The 16,439-nt window shown below is 35.8% G+C and overlaps 1 protein-coding gene across 3 annotated transcripts in view; it reads left to right on the top strand.

The window, feature by feature from the left end:
- The window catches only part of TBC1D5 (TBC1 domain family member 5), a 315,146-nt gene that overhangs the window by 14,526 nt on the left and 284,181 nt on the right, over positions 1-16,439 (top strand). For all 3 annotated transcript variants that reach the window (XM_058831805.1, XM_058831806.1, XM_058831807.1), the window contains exon 2: positions 15,056-15,117. The gene's annotated coding sequence lies outside the window, so the exon portion shown is untranslated. The remainder of the gene's footprint in view (positions 1-15,055; positions 15,118-16,439) is intronic.

The raw sequence follows: 16,439 nt of genomic DNA, 5'->3' as shown, positions 1-16,439 counted from the left end.
AGATTCTTCACCCAGAGAGGCTGTGCACTGGAATAGATTCCTCAGGGATGTGGTTACAGCACCAAGCCGTAACCAACCTGACCAAGCATTCAAGAAGTGTTTGGACAGCACATGGTGTGATTCTTTGTGTGTCCTGTGCAGGGCCAGTGCATCAGTGCATTGGACTCAGTGATCCATGTGGGTCCCTTCCAACTCAGGATATTCTATGGTTCTGTGATTCTAAACTAAAGTCTGCTTGTTAGGCATTGCTAACCTCAGTGACTGATTTGTGGATGAAGACAATGTTATGGCAGCTGGTTCTGTATTCCAGCTAATGAAATTGTCTGTTCTTAGATTTGAACTGTGGGAGCACAACAAAGTTTTGAAGTTCACAGAAGTAAAAATAAATTAGACCTTCATTTATTAAGAACTTTTTCTCTTAGTTTTAATTCTATGTCTTACTCACTTGATCAGGGTTCTAGTCAGTGAAGTGAGAATTTTTATTCAAGGAGCCTCTAGTTCAGCATGTGGAATAAATGAGGATGAATGAATAACTAGGGCTTTGAATGGTTACCAACTAATAATTAAACACACAGCTATCTTGATAATCTTCTAATGATGTAGGCTTCACATCATCTTGTCATGTGACTAGTAGATAGAGATGCAGCAGATTTATCTTTTTTAAGATGATGTAAAATTTTTATTCAAAGTGTAGCTCTTTTGACCCTGAAGATAATCCCTTATAATAAAAAATGTTAACTTTGCATTACATTTTCTAAGTTGATGTATTTTACATTAGTAAAAGTACAGAGGATTGGTAAATGCAAGATATAAAAATTGCATGGGCATTATTCCTGCTGTTTATGATTGACTTGGCTTTGTGTTTAGATTCTGGATTTTAACTGACCTCATTAGGTAAGCTATTTTCTTTTTACAGTATTATTTGCATTGTGTGTGTAAATTTAAGGTTAAAAAGTGTAAATTTAAGGTATTCATCTTGAATGCCATCACTTGACATGCACGGGACAACCTCATCATCAGACCTAGCCAGCATGAGTTTATGAAAAGGCAAGTCCTATTTGGCTGACCTGATCTCTCCTTATGACAAGGTGACCTGCTTACTGGATGAGGGAAAGGCTGTGGATGTTGTCTAGCTAGACTTTAGGCCTTTGCCATTGTTTCCCACAGCATTCTCCTGGAGAAACTGGCTGCTCATGGCTTGGATAGGCAGATGCTTCACTGGGTAAAAATGGGCTGGCCGGCCAGAGAATGGTGGTGAATGGAGTTATGTTCAGCTGGTGACAGATCACAGTGGTGTCCCCAGAACTCAGCAGTGGGACAAGCCCTGTTTAATACCTTTATCAAGGGTATGGATGAGGGGATGGAGTGTACCCTCAGTAAGTTTGCAGCTGACACCATGTCGGGCAGGAATGTTGATCTGCTGGAGGGTGGGAAGCCTCTGCAGGGTGGTCTGGACAGGCTGGATTAATGGGCCAAGGCCAATTGGTTGAGGTTCAACAAGGCCAAGTTCCAGGCCCTGCCCTTGAGTCACATCAACCCAGGCAGTGCTGCAGGCTGGGGCAGAGTGGCTGGAAAGCTGCCTGGAGGAAAAGGACCTGGGGATGCTGATTGACTACAGCTGATCATGAGGCAATGTGTGCCCAGGTGGCCAAAAAGGCCATTGGCATCCAGGCCTTTATCAGCAATAGTGTGGCCAGCAGGATGAGGGCAGTGATTGCCACCCTGCACTCAGCACTGATGAGGCCACACCTTTTCTTGTCCTGTGTACAAGAGACATGTTGAGGTCTGGCGTAAGTCCAGAGAAGGACAGGGAAGCAGGTGAAGAGTCTGGAGTACAGAGGGGTGGCTGAGGGAGCTGGGGTTGTTTAGCCTCTAGAAAAGGAGGTTCAGGGGAAACCTTATTGCTCTCTACAACTACCTGAAAGGAGGTTGTTTGCAGGTGGAGGTTACCCTCTTCTCCAGGTAAAAAGTGACAATACAAGAGGAGACACCCTCGAGTTGTACTAGGGAAAGTTTAGGTTAGGTATTGGGAAAAATTACTTAACCAAAAGATTTGTCAAGCATTGAAATAGGCTCCCTGGAAAATGGTTGGGTCACATCCCTTGAAGTATTTAAAAGATGTGTGGATGTGGCACTTGGGAACATGGTAGATTGGGTAGTGTTAATGGTTGGATTTGATGATCTTAAAGGTCTTTTTCAACCTAAGCAATTCTATTCTGTTAAAATGAAATGTTTGTAATGGCAAGTATTCTGGATAGGTAGCCTATGCCATCTTTTTCTGGAAATATATGATGTCATGAAATTATTTTACTATCAAGTATTGTGTAGCATGCTGTGCATTACTGAAAACAGTTCTACTGTTGGTATAGAGTATTACTTCAGTGAATTATTCTTAAAACCTTTTTCACTTCACAATATTCTTTTCTGTTTCTATAATTTTAGAGGATTTCTGTTGTCTTGCTCTGCTGTTCCGAAGGCATTTGTCTGTTACCAAAATTAATTGATCTGACAGGGGTCAGAGGAAATATCTGTTGGTTGCCTGCATGGTTTTGCTCCATGCCAAGCAATACTCCTGTTATCATTATGAATTCTTACGTAAAATGGATAATAAAGTGCTGGTACAGCTAAGTGAAGCAATTCATTACTTTCCAGATGCTTACTAAGCACTTAGTTCCTGAATATTGGGGTCCTGAGCTTCTGGATGCTTAAGATTTGTTCCAGGAAGACAAAATTGATTTGTACTTGTAAGTCCTGAGTGACTTCACTGTTGATGTCAGTGATGGAAATACTTGCAGCTAAATAAACTTGAACTGACCAATATAGTTAAAATCAAGATAAATTTACTGGAGGTGAGAGGTGGGAAGAAGAGATTGTGCAGCAACTGGTTAAATTAAACTATTGTCTGTCCAGTGTTTCTGGCTCTGATTCCAGTCATTAACTTAATTTCTGCTGTTACTCTTCTGTGGGGGTTATGATGTCTGCAGTATGTAAAAATTAGTTTCTTTTGTATGGGTTAAAATTTTACTTCAAATAAATTTATGTCTAAAATTAGAATGTAAACATTGATGAATCTGATTTTTAATGAGTAGCAGCAGAAATCTTAATAAATGCTCTATAAAATTACACTGGACCATACATTGAGAGGGACTTAGTGAATATAGACTTCTTAAAAAAGGAATGAGAAGACTTACGTAAGATATAGGTGGTCATACTAAGAATCACTTCTGAAAAGTAAACACACAATTACCTTTATTTAAATTAAAAGCATAGAGTCATGTGTCTTAAGGCTGTTAGTATTTAAATGGGATAAATTTTTGATTCTGATCTGTGTCATTGAGGTGTTTTATCTTGAAGTCTTGTGGGTAGCACTCCAATTTCCATGCGACTAATAAAATACAGATACTCTGGAGTTTAGCCATTGAACAAATACGAATTATTGTTCAGATTTAGATAGTGAAAGAAAACATGGATTAAAAGCTGGACAAAAATTTGAGAGTATCTATTATTAAGAAGGATTGATACTGGAATTTAGGTGTGAGAAGAATAAATAAGATTAGTCAGGAAAACCAGTCCTGTGGTTGCTTATGGGCCTGGGTCATAGACATTTGCCTTGCTAATGCTTTTTTAGTGTGATTAAAAACTTCCAGAGCTCATGACATCAAAAAATTCATTGTGTGGAAAAAACTAAAACATTCCTTATTGTTGGCTTCAGTGTTATGTTTGGCTTTGAAGAAACTGACTTGTTTTACAGTTTCAGTCAAAGATCAACGCAATCATTTGAGCCTTGACTTTCTCTTCCAGGAGTCTGACAGAGCTGGCGGCATTTTCGTCTGTCAGGCTTTTGTTGTTTAAAATCAACTCTTTGACTCACTGACACTGTAATGAGGAGTAAACAAGCCCTATTTCTTTGCGACAATTTGTAGTATGTTTTTAGTGGCTTCTGAATTTAGCAGTGCTGGTTTAACAGTTGTTAAATCATGTAGCTGTAGTAAACTTCTTTACTAGTGGTAATAATTGAGTTGAAGAAATTAGTTTCACAGTCCCCTGTGGAGGGGTTTGTCTTTGGTCCTGGTATTGTTGGCTTTGGCCCTCCACTGCTACCTGTCTGCTTCCTTCAGAATACCATCTTGCCAGTTCTCCTCTTTCATTTAACCACTACTTAGTGGTAACAGGATTTCAAGCGTCCTGCTTGGCCTTTTGTCCCAGTGATAAATGTGTTAGATAATTGCAGGACCACCTGTGCTTCTGATCAGCTACATGAATGAATATTCTAATATCAGAGGCTTAAAAATATGTCTGAGAATAGGTACTCAGTTGTACAGTTTAGAGGATATGGTGTTGCTGAGAACCAAAGATTTAAATTTCAGGTAATTTCTCTAATTAGAGAATGTAACTGTGATGTCTCTTAAAATGAAGTTAAGAGTTAACATTTACAAGTATTGATACTATGTAGCAGATAAATAAATATCGGAAGCCTTCTGGATATTTGATGTTAAAAGAGAAGACAGAGCTTTGTGTCTTGCAGAACCTACAATAAAAATAAATCCAAAAAGAAAATTATGTAATTCAAGATTACATTGATTTTATTCTGTGTTCTAACCAAAGAAATGTTATTTTTGTTTACTTCTTGGTTGCTTGCTGTCTATTCAGCATGCAACTTATTCTTCATTGATGAGATTTTCCAGCAGACCTGAAGGTTATGAGAATTAGGTAGCAAGAGTTAAAGGCAAGTTATGTTGGCATAATTATTTAAGGAAATTTGAGTCTTGTATTCCACATTCCATCTGGGATGAGCTAAAGCATTCTTTCCATGATTTTTCAGTACTTTTATACAGCCATTAATTAATGTTAAAATCTATCACCAAATTAAATTGTGTATTCAGAATATCAACAGGTTACCTGCTTATTTATCTGGAAAATGATGTAGCTACCCTTCACTGGGATTTTATTGTAAAGTTTTATATAAGGAAGTAATAATCTCTTCGGGATGAAGAGAAAAACCTTCTTCTAGACATCTTCCAAGGTTAATATATTGAAATTGGTCTGAGGTAAATTAACCGTGTTTGTTTCTTGATTTGAAGTTCTGTTAAGAATTCCATACAGACATAGGTTTTTCACTCAGTGAACAAAAAGAGAGGAAGGGAAGAGATCTCTGATATTTTAAAAATACTAAGTCAAGGAAACTCTTGGAACTCAAGAAACTCAACAACCGATGTTGCCATTGCCAACACTTCCACTTTTTTGACTACTCCCTCAGTTGCTAGAGTAATTCCATTGGTCATGGGAGCAAGTTCAATGAAATCCTTTTTCACCAGAGAATTATCTTGCGTATGTTACTTCTAGGTTACTGCTGGACATTTTGGGTATGACTTGCTTATAGTCTTTTGTCTAATTAAGTTTCACATTGTAGAAGTTAGAAATTTACCAAGACTGAAAATGGAATTCAGGGGTCGTACTAATGGGTGGATATCATAATTGTGAGAGAGAAGATTAACTTTTAGCATTTCCCTGACACTGTGCATTTTTATCTGAAGTGAGGCAGAGATAACAGAGTGCAAGTGGCTGCACTCAATCAGAGAAGGGACTGGCTTCTCGCCTTTATTTAAGTCCTCAAACCAAGTTTTTGATTGCAAACTGCCTTTATAGATTGAATAAGCCGTACAGTCACTGTCAAACTGGAAACTAACAAAAGGTGCAGTTCATAGAGTTAATTTTCTGTTCCATCATTAGCTGTAACTATAGGAGAGTGTAACTGTGTTGAGTTGAATTAGCTTTAAAAGGCATTGGTAGAAGTATGTTTTATTAATCATCAGTGCTACAGATAGTGAAGGTTCTATAAGGAAAATAATGAGAGTCCTGAATTAGAGGTGGCACAATAAGAAACTTTTAATTTATTTGGAAACTTTTATTTTGTTGTTTTCAGGTCTTATTGGAGCCTGAGATATCTATTCTGCAATGCCTAAAGATAAAAGAATTCCTTCCCCTGTAGAAATTAAAAAACAACAGTTGCTATTGGAAGCATTTTATCCACTTCCAATCTAACATTTGGAGTTCTTTTTTTCTATATTATAAGAACTTAAATTCTGTATCACATTCCATTGATGAAGTCCTAACCCTGGATTAAATATTTTCAACAAACAGTTAGAAAAGAGGTGAGTGCAGTATTGTTACATCATGCAAAATACAAATTTGTCTTAATGAGAGGTTTATTTGTAGTTAAAGGAATATAAACAGTGAATGTGTACAAAATATATCAACAGTCTCTATATAAAACAACAAAAACTGATTTTTGGATATTCAGATTTAATTCAAATATGTCATTTAATGCAGGCACAATGGCTTTTTAAAGTCAGTAGTTAATGTTTTCATAGTGTTAATTCTGTCTCAAGTACTTTATGTAGAATAGTATACTGCTATGTAATTTATTACCCATAGGATTCTCACTAATATCCATTATCTTGAAAATATTACAAAATTTTCACAATTGTATTTTCCAATGTCCTTTGTGTTCAGATTGTCAAAAGAAACCACCCACCCCACCCCCCCAAAACAAAACCAAACAAAACCCAAAGAAGAAAGAAAAAACAAAAAGGCAAGGGATTTCATTTTTTCTATTAACACCAGTTCAGGCAACTTGTCTTCTTGAGCAATATTACCACTGATTTAAATGTTGACATTTAAATTTCTGTTGGTTGAATCTTTCCTTCTCTTTACTGTTTTATATATAGTATGCTGACAAAATTATAGCATTTTTAACAATCCATTTTCCAGGTGAAACTGGCATTCATCAGCCTTCTAATTCATCTCAGTATTTTAGAAGACATAGCAGTGTCTGACGTTTGCCTTTGTGTTTTGTAGACAAGCTATTTCTACCCTTCTATATTTTAAAGTGAAGCCCTGATTTTTATTTCATTAGTAGCCTCTTATACTATAAATCTAATCTGTTTTGGGATTTGAGTTAAAAAACTGCTCCTGATCTCATCTTAGTGGATAAACCAACTACTTCACAGAGTGTTTGCTAACAGAGGTAGCTGTTTTATTGATGAATATAGAAAAAGCGTATAGTCCAGTGCTTTGTTCCATTCCTCTAATTTATGACACTAGTAATAATAGATGATGAATGAGATATCCAAAACATTAATAAATTATCTGAAGATGTGTACTAAATCAAAGAGGAGGAGACTAAGAAATAATCTCATATAATGCCTCCAAGAAAAGTAAGCTAATTCCAGAGTCATTTATTCAGCAATATGCAAAAACCCTGAGAAATTTGTTGAAATTGAACTGCTATAGTTAGTATGAGATTAATATAACTCAGCATTTCAAATGTGCTATTATAGACATTTGGATCGCCAGTTTCAGGTGGCAAGAGATGTAAAACTTACAGACTAAAATCACTCTTAAATGTTTAAGTTAAAACGTGGAGTTTAAGCATGTTTAAAATAAAACCCAGCAATTTTGCCCTACAGTGATGATACTTACATCCTCTTCCCTAAATTCATGTATCCACTAACAGGATTGAAATTTGCAGCAGTTTTCTGCTGTGGTTTGCATTCAGTAACTTGATGATTCTGTGTAAAATAGTTACTTGTTCAAAGAGAAACTGTGCAGCCTTTCATTTTCCTTAGCAGTGGAGTTTCTATGTTTTCTTCATTTGGATGCCACATGGCATAGTTCTCATGGTGACACTGGGAGTCTCAAAAGGAGTCTCCAGGTTGGAAGAGGTATTTGGCCACTTACACAGTATTCATGTGCCACTTTGTTATAGACAGGCAGCATCCAAGTAGTGGGCTGGTTTTATACAGCTGAGCTAATGTCATTTTTATTAATCTATTTCTTAATATTGTCAAGTCCACTGAAATTCAGTCACTATGATAAAATAGAGTGACATTCAGGGAGGGCAGGTATTGGTAGAGATGAATCATCTTGGAAGTGACACAAATTTACACTTGGAGTTTTTATGAATGTGATTTTTATCACATTTAGATAACCAATGTGTGGACTTAGATAAATTTGTCATCAAAATGATCAATATTTTCTTACGTCCTCCCTCTGTTCCCATTTTTTGGTATTTTTCCTTCCATGCCTTGCACCTTTGCTGGAGTCCATATGGCTGTACAGAACTGACCCAGCTGATTGATAACATGTTTTTTCTTTGTTGAGATCATACAGTGAGTTGCAAAGTAGTTAAATGTTTTTGGTATGAAATTAATAAAACATCCTGAAGACTGTACTTTCTACATCGACGACAATGGAAGAAATCCCCAAACTCATATTTGTCTTAGAAGTGTACATTTTTTAGGTACACTATTTTTTCATTTCCCAGAATGTGTTATATTTGGCTTCTTTCTACACGTAGCCTTAATTTCACCTTTAACTGTGGAATTTATTGTAATTGTAATTCTTCATATGAAAGCTGTCATCAGAGAGTATCACCAATTGTTTCCTACTCTTTGTTTCCTCTTAATTTTTAGTAAATACAATGAGTATTGTTAATCATATGCTACTTCTAATCATCAGTCTTCAAGATAGGCAATTAACATACTGTTTAAAAATAGTGAGTAGTGAAGAGTATTTTCTTCTATTTCTACTTTAATCTAGGTTCAGGCATCTTGCGAAAATGTTTATATAAATTCTAACTTAAATGAACGGTAGAATCAAAGAATATGCTGAACTGGAAGGAACCCACAGGGATCATCAGGTCCAACTCCCAGCCCTGCACAGTAGAGCCCCAAGAGTCACATCATGTACCTGAGAGTCCTGTCCAAATGCTTCTTGAACTCTGTCAGGCTGGTGCTGTGACCGCTTCCTTGGGGAGCCTGTTCCAATGCCCAGCTACCCCCTGGGTGAAGACCTTTTTCAAATATCCACCCTAAACCTCCCCTGACACAACTCCAGGCCATTCCCTTGGGTCCTGCCGTTATCATTCCCTTGGGTCACTGCAGGGAAGAGATTGGTGCCTGCTTCTCCACTTTTTCTCACAAGGAAGTTGTAACTGCAGGTCTCCCCTCAGCCTCCTCCAGGCTGAACAAACCAAGTGACCTCAGCCGCTCTTTGTATGTCTTCCCCTCGAGACCCTGCGTACCCTTGTGAGGCCCTCTGTGCTCTCTAATAACTTTACATCTTTCTTGTTTTTTGGCGCCCGAAACTGCATACACTATTCAAGATGAGGCCATCCCAGTGCTGGGCAGAGTGGGACAATGCCTTCCTTTGCCTGGCTGGCAATGCTGTCCTGATCCACTCCAGGACACAGGTGACCCTCCTGGCTGCTGGGGCACTGCTGATGTGTATTCAGTCACCGCTGACCAGGGCTCTCAGTCCTTTTCCACGGGGCTGCTGTCCAGCCTCTCGTTCTCCAGTCTGTCCATACATCCAGGGTTGCCCTGTCCCAGCTGCAGATTCCAGCATTTTCCCTTGTAAATTGTCATGCAGCTGGTAATTGCTGAGCCCTTTAATTTGCTAAGATGGTTCTGCATGGCCTCTCTTCCATGGAAGGAGAAAACAGCTCCTCCCAATTTATGCTGTCAGCAAACTTAGTAGACCTTTGAGTCCTGCATCCAAATAATTTATGAAGAAACTGAAGAGCACTGGCCTAAAATGGAGCCCTGTAGAACCCCACTAGTGACTGATTGACAGCTTGGTGTAACCCCATTTACTGTGATGTAAATGAATGTGCCATATTTATGAGTCAGATTAGGACTTCTTTGGCTCAGTCAGCCCATACATAATGCAGTTGTTAAATTTTACTTGTTTCTCTTCATACCTGACATGACCAGATTTATAATTTTTAAGAGTCAAGTTCAAAGAAGTGGGGATAGAAAACATTTTTAGAAACTGGGAATTATATCTGTTTTCTAAATTCATTAGATATTTACATGTAAGATATATATGTAAATTTTATTAGTGTATTTGTCACAGGTATTTCCCACTATTTTCTTCTGGCTGTTTATATTGGAGTTTTCCATAGAAATATAGGATCTTTACTTCACCTTTTGATTTATCTGAAGGTCTTCCTTGGCTACCAAAGTATAAACCTTACAGTTAGTCTTCGAGGTGGTTAACTCACAGCATTGAATTGTAGAAAAAAAACCAGGATCTTTCTGCACTTTTATCTGTGGTGTTCAAATACAGTTAGTGATTATAGTCAAAGGTATTTCCTCTTTCTGCAGAACCACAGACTTTCTCATTATGAGAAAGATCTGTTGAAGGCCAGGTTGTTTCCCAGTAAGGGAAAGATTGAAGACAGTTGAAGTGAAGGCAAAATGCCTTATTAGTATTTGTCATGTTGCCACACCTTAGTTTAAGAAAATCAGCCATTAAGTAAGCAACAGAATCCCATCATATATTCACTAACTTTCACATCATGTTCAGGCTGAGATTAAGACTTTTTAAAAATCTGAGAAGTCCATTAATGAGTGTTTTAGGGGTTAAGGTGCTTGTGCAATGTGACTTTGAGTTTCTTGTGTCCCTGGTCCATTACAAGAACTTGAATAAGCATTGTGTATCTACATGAGTGTGTTAGCATCTCTTTTTGTTGTAGAGAATATCTCAGAATCTCATAGTGCATAAATCTCACTTGAAATTAATTGGAGCTACCAGACAAAAAGAGAATAGTAGCAGAACTTGATGTGTACAAAGCTCACCTGAATAAAAGCTGAATAGCCTCTGCATCTCATTCAGTTCTTCATAGAAAATAGAAAGATTCTGCATTTTGCAGAAATTAAAATATCTATATTGGTATTAAAATATGCTGAGAAAGGGATCCAGCAGCTCTTGCTTTACCAAAATTGGTGCATGATCAGTTAGTATGACAGCAATTAAGGCCTAAACGGGGAGAGCCCTTCTATAGAACAAGACATTATCTGACCTCTTTGAGAGTAAGATGCAATATCCACTCTTTTATATGAATAGACTTAAAGAACAAAAACCATTTATTGTGGAAGGTAGTGATTGCACTTTGTATAATCTTAGAAGGTAGTCAGTTCTTCAGATAAAAATGTGTGCAATTTGTAATTTCTTATTTTATGCTTTCAGAAATAGGACATCCAGAATAAAAATTTAATTGCAAAGAATAAATTTTTCAGCCATGTGAAAAAAAAACCAAAAACAATTACTATATTTAGTGATGACAACAGAGGAACCCTTTGGCCTTAAGCATATTACTTGAAAAATAAGGATCTTAAATGTAGTGTTGTACTCTGTCATATATATGTCTGGGGGAATATTAAAATCCAGGAGTGCATGACTAAGGTTCTTTGAAAAAAGAGAAATGAACTTTTAAGTGGCAAAATGTGAATATTAAATAACTGCAAACTACTTCTTTGCCCACTCCATTTAAGTGCAAATTATCTTTTATCAATTCTAATAAATTGACATTGCATTGTTTAAATAAAATTTAAACACAATAGAAGAGTGTCTGTAATTGGAAAATTAAATTTTGCTACCTTTGGAGTACTTTCAGGTTAACATATTATTGAGAAGTTCCCATTGAATACTGCAAATCAATACAATGAAGGGTTAATTAGGAAAACTGATACAAGTTTTATTTTCTTAGAAATCAAGAAGTTGGTAAAATGTACACTTACTGTTGATCATTAGAATACAAAACTATCTGTTAAAATCAATTAACATGCATATCTGATGACTGATTGTATAAATATGAAAGTCAAATAATTGTAATCGTTAACCATGGCTGTAGGTCATATGAGTTGTCAGCTCAAAAAAACTAGAGGAGAAAGAGGTTGATTTGCATATATTTAATGTGGCATGCTGTACATGTGGGAATTTGAGATAAACCTTTGCTGGTAATCTGCTTGTTTTTATCTAAAAATCAACTAGGAAATGTGGGTCATAACAGTCAAATGAGCTATGTCTTGTATTGATAGGAGTTGATTCAGTAGTTTGGGATTTAACATTTTGCTAAGTTTCGATATTTTAGAATTGATTTTTTCTTAGAGACAATTGGAAGAAGCTGGTTAAAAAGTTACTTGCAAACACTCAAAGTTTTTACCAAGAACATACTCAAAATTGTCCTCAAACATTGTAGGACTGAGTTTTACAGTTTTTAGTTAGACTTATCAATATGTATAAAAACCACTTTATTACTTTTTATGATTAATTTTAATTTACTTTTTTATGATAATATTGAATTTATGATTGAAAAAACATCGGGTACATTTAAAATTTTTATGAAGTACTGTACTGCATCACAAAAGTGAATGAACTTCTATATGAAGTGGACCAAACAGATAATCTTTAATTTAATTGATTAACGGTAATAAATAGAGGGAGGAAATTGTGACACAAGAATGAACCTTCTAGTCTTGAAATATTTATGCATTATTTAAATTCCTAAATATAATAAATGATTGCAGGTTTCTTTTATTTATTTTTTTATTGATAATGCAAAATATTTTGTGCAACATTATAACAGTTCCAGGAATCCTTGAAAAGTAGGTCAGAATATAGTGGTCAGTACTTTACATTAACTATAATCTGGTTAAGCAGGTCTGTCCAGCCTTTCTCCCTGTGTTTACTCCTGAGTATTAAAAAAAAAAATCCAGATTTTCATATTACACAGCAATCTCTTTCTAAAATTTACTTGTTTCTTATATTCATGAGTTCCCAAAGGAGGGAAGCAGCAGTATGTTGTTTCTTTTGGTCTGATTTGTACCTTCAAACTAAGAAACTTTCTGATAATGGCAATATCAAAAGGTGGAGAATGAAATAGCTTTACTGTTTAGGCCTTTTACTGTGAGCTGAATTTATAATTTTGCCATTGTAAATATTTGAAATTTGTTCTTAGGTGTGGGGCAGCTCCTTGAATTATCACCCAAATTAACTTGAGTGCCAGCAAGGGAAGCAAGTCACTCAAGTCACTGTTGTAGCACAGCTTCCCAGATTGGGCAGAGCAGAGAATGCACATGATTACTTGATTTTTGCTGTTCTTCTCCAGGAAGTACAATTCAACATCAGCGCCTTCTGCTTTAGCTGCCTGTTGACAAATCTTCCTCATGATCTGCATGATGTAAGGCACCTGTATGATGTTTGAGGGCTGGGGGGGTAAAAGGACCAGCTGACAGAAGAAAGGAAGGGAATTGAATTAATTTTCTGTCTTTGTCTCATGTAGGTTGGAATTTGCATGTGATTGGAAGTGGGAAAAAGGTAGCACTATCCCAGGTCATTGGCTGGTTTGTGTCTGTCTTTTAATGATTTACATGTCTTATTTGAGCGGGTAATTATGACCCTCTAGCTTAGACAGAAGTAGTTGTATGAGAAGGTGAGTTCTGTAATCACAGTTTAAAAGCTTAAATTAAACATGAAAGTAATTAAAAAATAAGTAAATTTTAAAAGGAAGAAAAAAAATTGGGGTTTAAAATGTCAGTAACTGAATTATGTTTTTAGCTCTACTGTAACTCATTGGTAAAAAATCACTGCTACCAGAGGCTCCAAAGCTGCAGATGAATGTTCTATGACCAAATGTTTTTTCCTATAGAAGGGCTGACTCCAGAACCTCCAGAGCCACTGTATGTCCCAATAATCCTCAAAATCTTTTAATGTGTGACAGTATAGGCTGCTTTTACAAGGACCCATTGCTTTTAAAAAGAAGCATTTGGGATATATATGGTTTGTTTTGGGGCTGGATGGGATTCAGAGATGTGGTGTGTGAACAAATTGTCATTTTCAGGGAAAAATCTGTACACTAAATGAGAACACCTTAATAAAAAAAGGTCTCATTTGTCCCACTTTAGAAACACATACTGTGAGAAGAAAGTGCTTCAGGTTCCTTAAAATATAGAAGTTTTTGTACTGTTGTGTCTTGGGGCTTGCAGTGTTATTAGCTCAAAGGGGAGGTATGCTTTTTCATGATAACTATATTTAGCCAGGAGGAATAGTCCTTTTTAAAGCAAATTGAAATGAGTGTATGAGAGCATGAAATTGTCAGCAGCACTGGTGCACATTTACATTACTTCTACATACTCTTTTGAATGACCACACAACAGAACAAGTACTTCATTTCCACTGTGTTGATTTTTCTTGACAAAACATGGCAGTCTATCCAAAGGAGGGTGTTTAGCCAAGGTAAATATAAAATTTATGATTAAGCAAAGTGTTTTCTTATTATAATCCCTAAAGAGAATTTGAGACTTGTTAAATATAACGTGCCCAGGTAGTTTTAAGAGTAAATTATCCTTTATGCTTTTAAATGCTGAAATACAGCAGCACCATCAGCAATTTGAGATATTACTTGCAGAAACAGCACTGCACACTGACTTCCTTTGAAACAAGTAGCAAAAAAACCATGCATGTATACAATATATAACTTCAGGTTTGATGTATTCCTTTATTTAGTACGGAGATAAGGAATCCACGTCAGTAGCATGGTTTGTAAAACTGTATTGCTCTTTCCTGTATGCAATGTGTGTTACTGAAGAAAGCAAATAAACCTTTTTGACAGAATGGGTAAAAAGTTGATAATGTGATTACACTTGCAGCACATTTCTTCAACTGTTATATTTACAGAGTACCACTTCGAAGAAAGCTGTGGCGACTGTCAGTATTATTCATTAAAATAAATGGAGACTGAAAATTGATTGAGGAGAAGAGTGGATTTTGACCTTTGTGGTACCAATGTTGGCTTTGGAGTGCAGCATTCTAATTAAATTTCGAATGTACTTAGATAGTGGATATTAAATGATCTCACTGTATTCTTTCAAGGACTATGAACTTCCAGAATCAAGGATAACATTAGATGTCAGCCAAGTATTTTGTCCTTCTCGTGGTTTGTCTTTACATCTGAATTAGTGCCAGTTTGCACAGATTGTGTGTCATCTTAAATACAAGAAACAGGCCTCAGTCTGCTTGAACTCGTTCCACCAAAGACTTCTAAAAACTTTCGGTAGTCTGCAAACTGTAATGGTTGTTTCACATTAAGTTGCTTTGTAGAATTATAAAACAGCTTTTCTTGTGCTTTCAAATAAAATGTTGTCATCTGCTAATGAATGAGATACCATCTGTAATAATTAAGGTTATTCTACTTGTTTTTCCCCTGCAGCAAAACTTCTGAAGGTTTTCAGAAGACAATAAGAGAACCACCAAGAAGGCTATTGCAGTGTTGTAAGTACTGCACCCAGGAAAAAAAAAAAGAAATATGTGAATTAAGAATGTTGTAAAGAGATTTTCATTTTTTTGGGGAAAAAATGAGCTACATAAAGGGATTACATGTAAAATACAGAGCAGGATGTATTGTAGCAATCATGTTAATAATTTACAAGGGAAAAACTGCACTCTTGTAAAATCTAAAATTGTATCCTTGTGCAGTGTAATCAGGAATTCACCAATAGCAGTGAAAAATATTTTTCTATCCACCAAAGATTGATCTAGTTTATATACATTTGTTTATTTAAAACTATCAGAATTTAGAAAATCATTGTAGTTTTGTAGGTTTGTCATTTGTTTTAGTGACTTATTGTTTAGGTTATTTTGCAGAATTATTTATTTGCTGATTTATTTATGTATTTCATTATTTATTTATTTGATTATTTAGTAAATTATTTATCTGATGAATTATTAATACATCTTCATGACATGCTTTAAATTATTTATAACTTAATTTTGAGTTTATTGCTTTTCGACGCTGCATTGTTACTGACTAGTTTTGATTTTTTTTCTTAGTTCTTGAAAATTAAAGTACTAGCTCTAAGGCAAAAGTATATTCTTTGCAGAATCCATAGATGGTTTTCAATGAAGTAATTTACCATGTAGATACTAATTTTGTTTAGTTTTAAATTTCCTGATACCACTTTTCTACTTATTTAGCTTTTGCTTCTATGATTTCATAGGTGTGTCAAGATCAAATGAGTGACCTTTAAGGGGCAAAGATAAACATTTACTTTAAACTGTGTAGCAATAGAGTAGTTTTATTTCCCCTTAACAACTACTCCTTAATTATTCTTCAAGTTAACGTATATTTTTGTCCCAGTAAAATGGATGTTTTTAAAATGAGGCTTTTGATGTTTGCACTAATACGTTTAACTTTTAATAAGAAAATAAAATACTCACATTAGTAACCCACATGGAGAGTTCTTTTTCAGTGGCAAAGTTTTAAATACATGGGGAGGAATGGTGGTATCTTTAGACACATGCAGAATTAGATGCATGTTGAGGGAAGGAAGGTGGATAGTAAGGGGTTTTTTTCTCACAGTGTTTTTTGCATGCATAAGAATTTATAAGCTCCTCAAATTTAACATGCCTGTGTTATTGTATGGAAACTACTCTCGGGTTGTGTGATCACAAAGAATCATTTCTAGTGCACAACATAGTGTGAAACCTGTTTTTGTGTTCCTTTCCTCTGCCAATCAAAAAGGTCTGAAATAACAATATTTCTCCACAGAAGCTTGAGTGAATGAATGTATAAGGGCAGTGTAAGGAGCCAATTT

This window comes from Poecile atricapillus, chromosome 2, assembly GCF_030490865.1.
Source record: "Poecile atricapillus isolate bPoeAtr1 chromosome 2, bPoeAtr1.hap1, whole genome shotgun sequence".
NCBI classification, from domain to species: Eukaryota; Metazoa; Chordata; class Aves; order Passeriformes; family Paridae; genus Poecile; species Poecile atricapillus.
The sequence above is the reverse complement of the archived record's forward strand: the minus strand, read 5'-3'. Positions and strand labels throughout refer to the sequence as shown.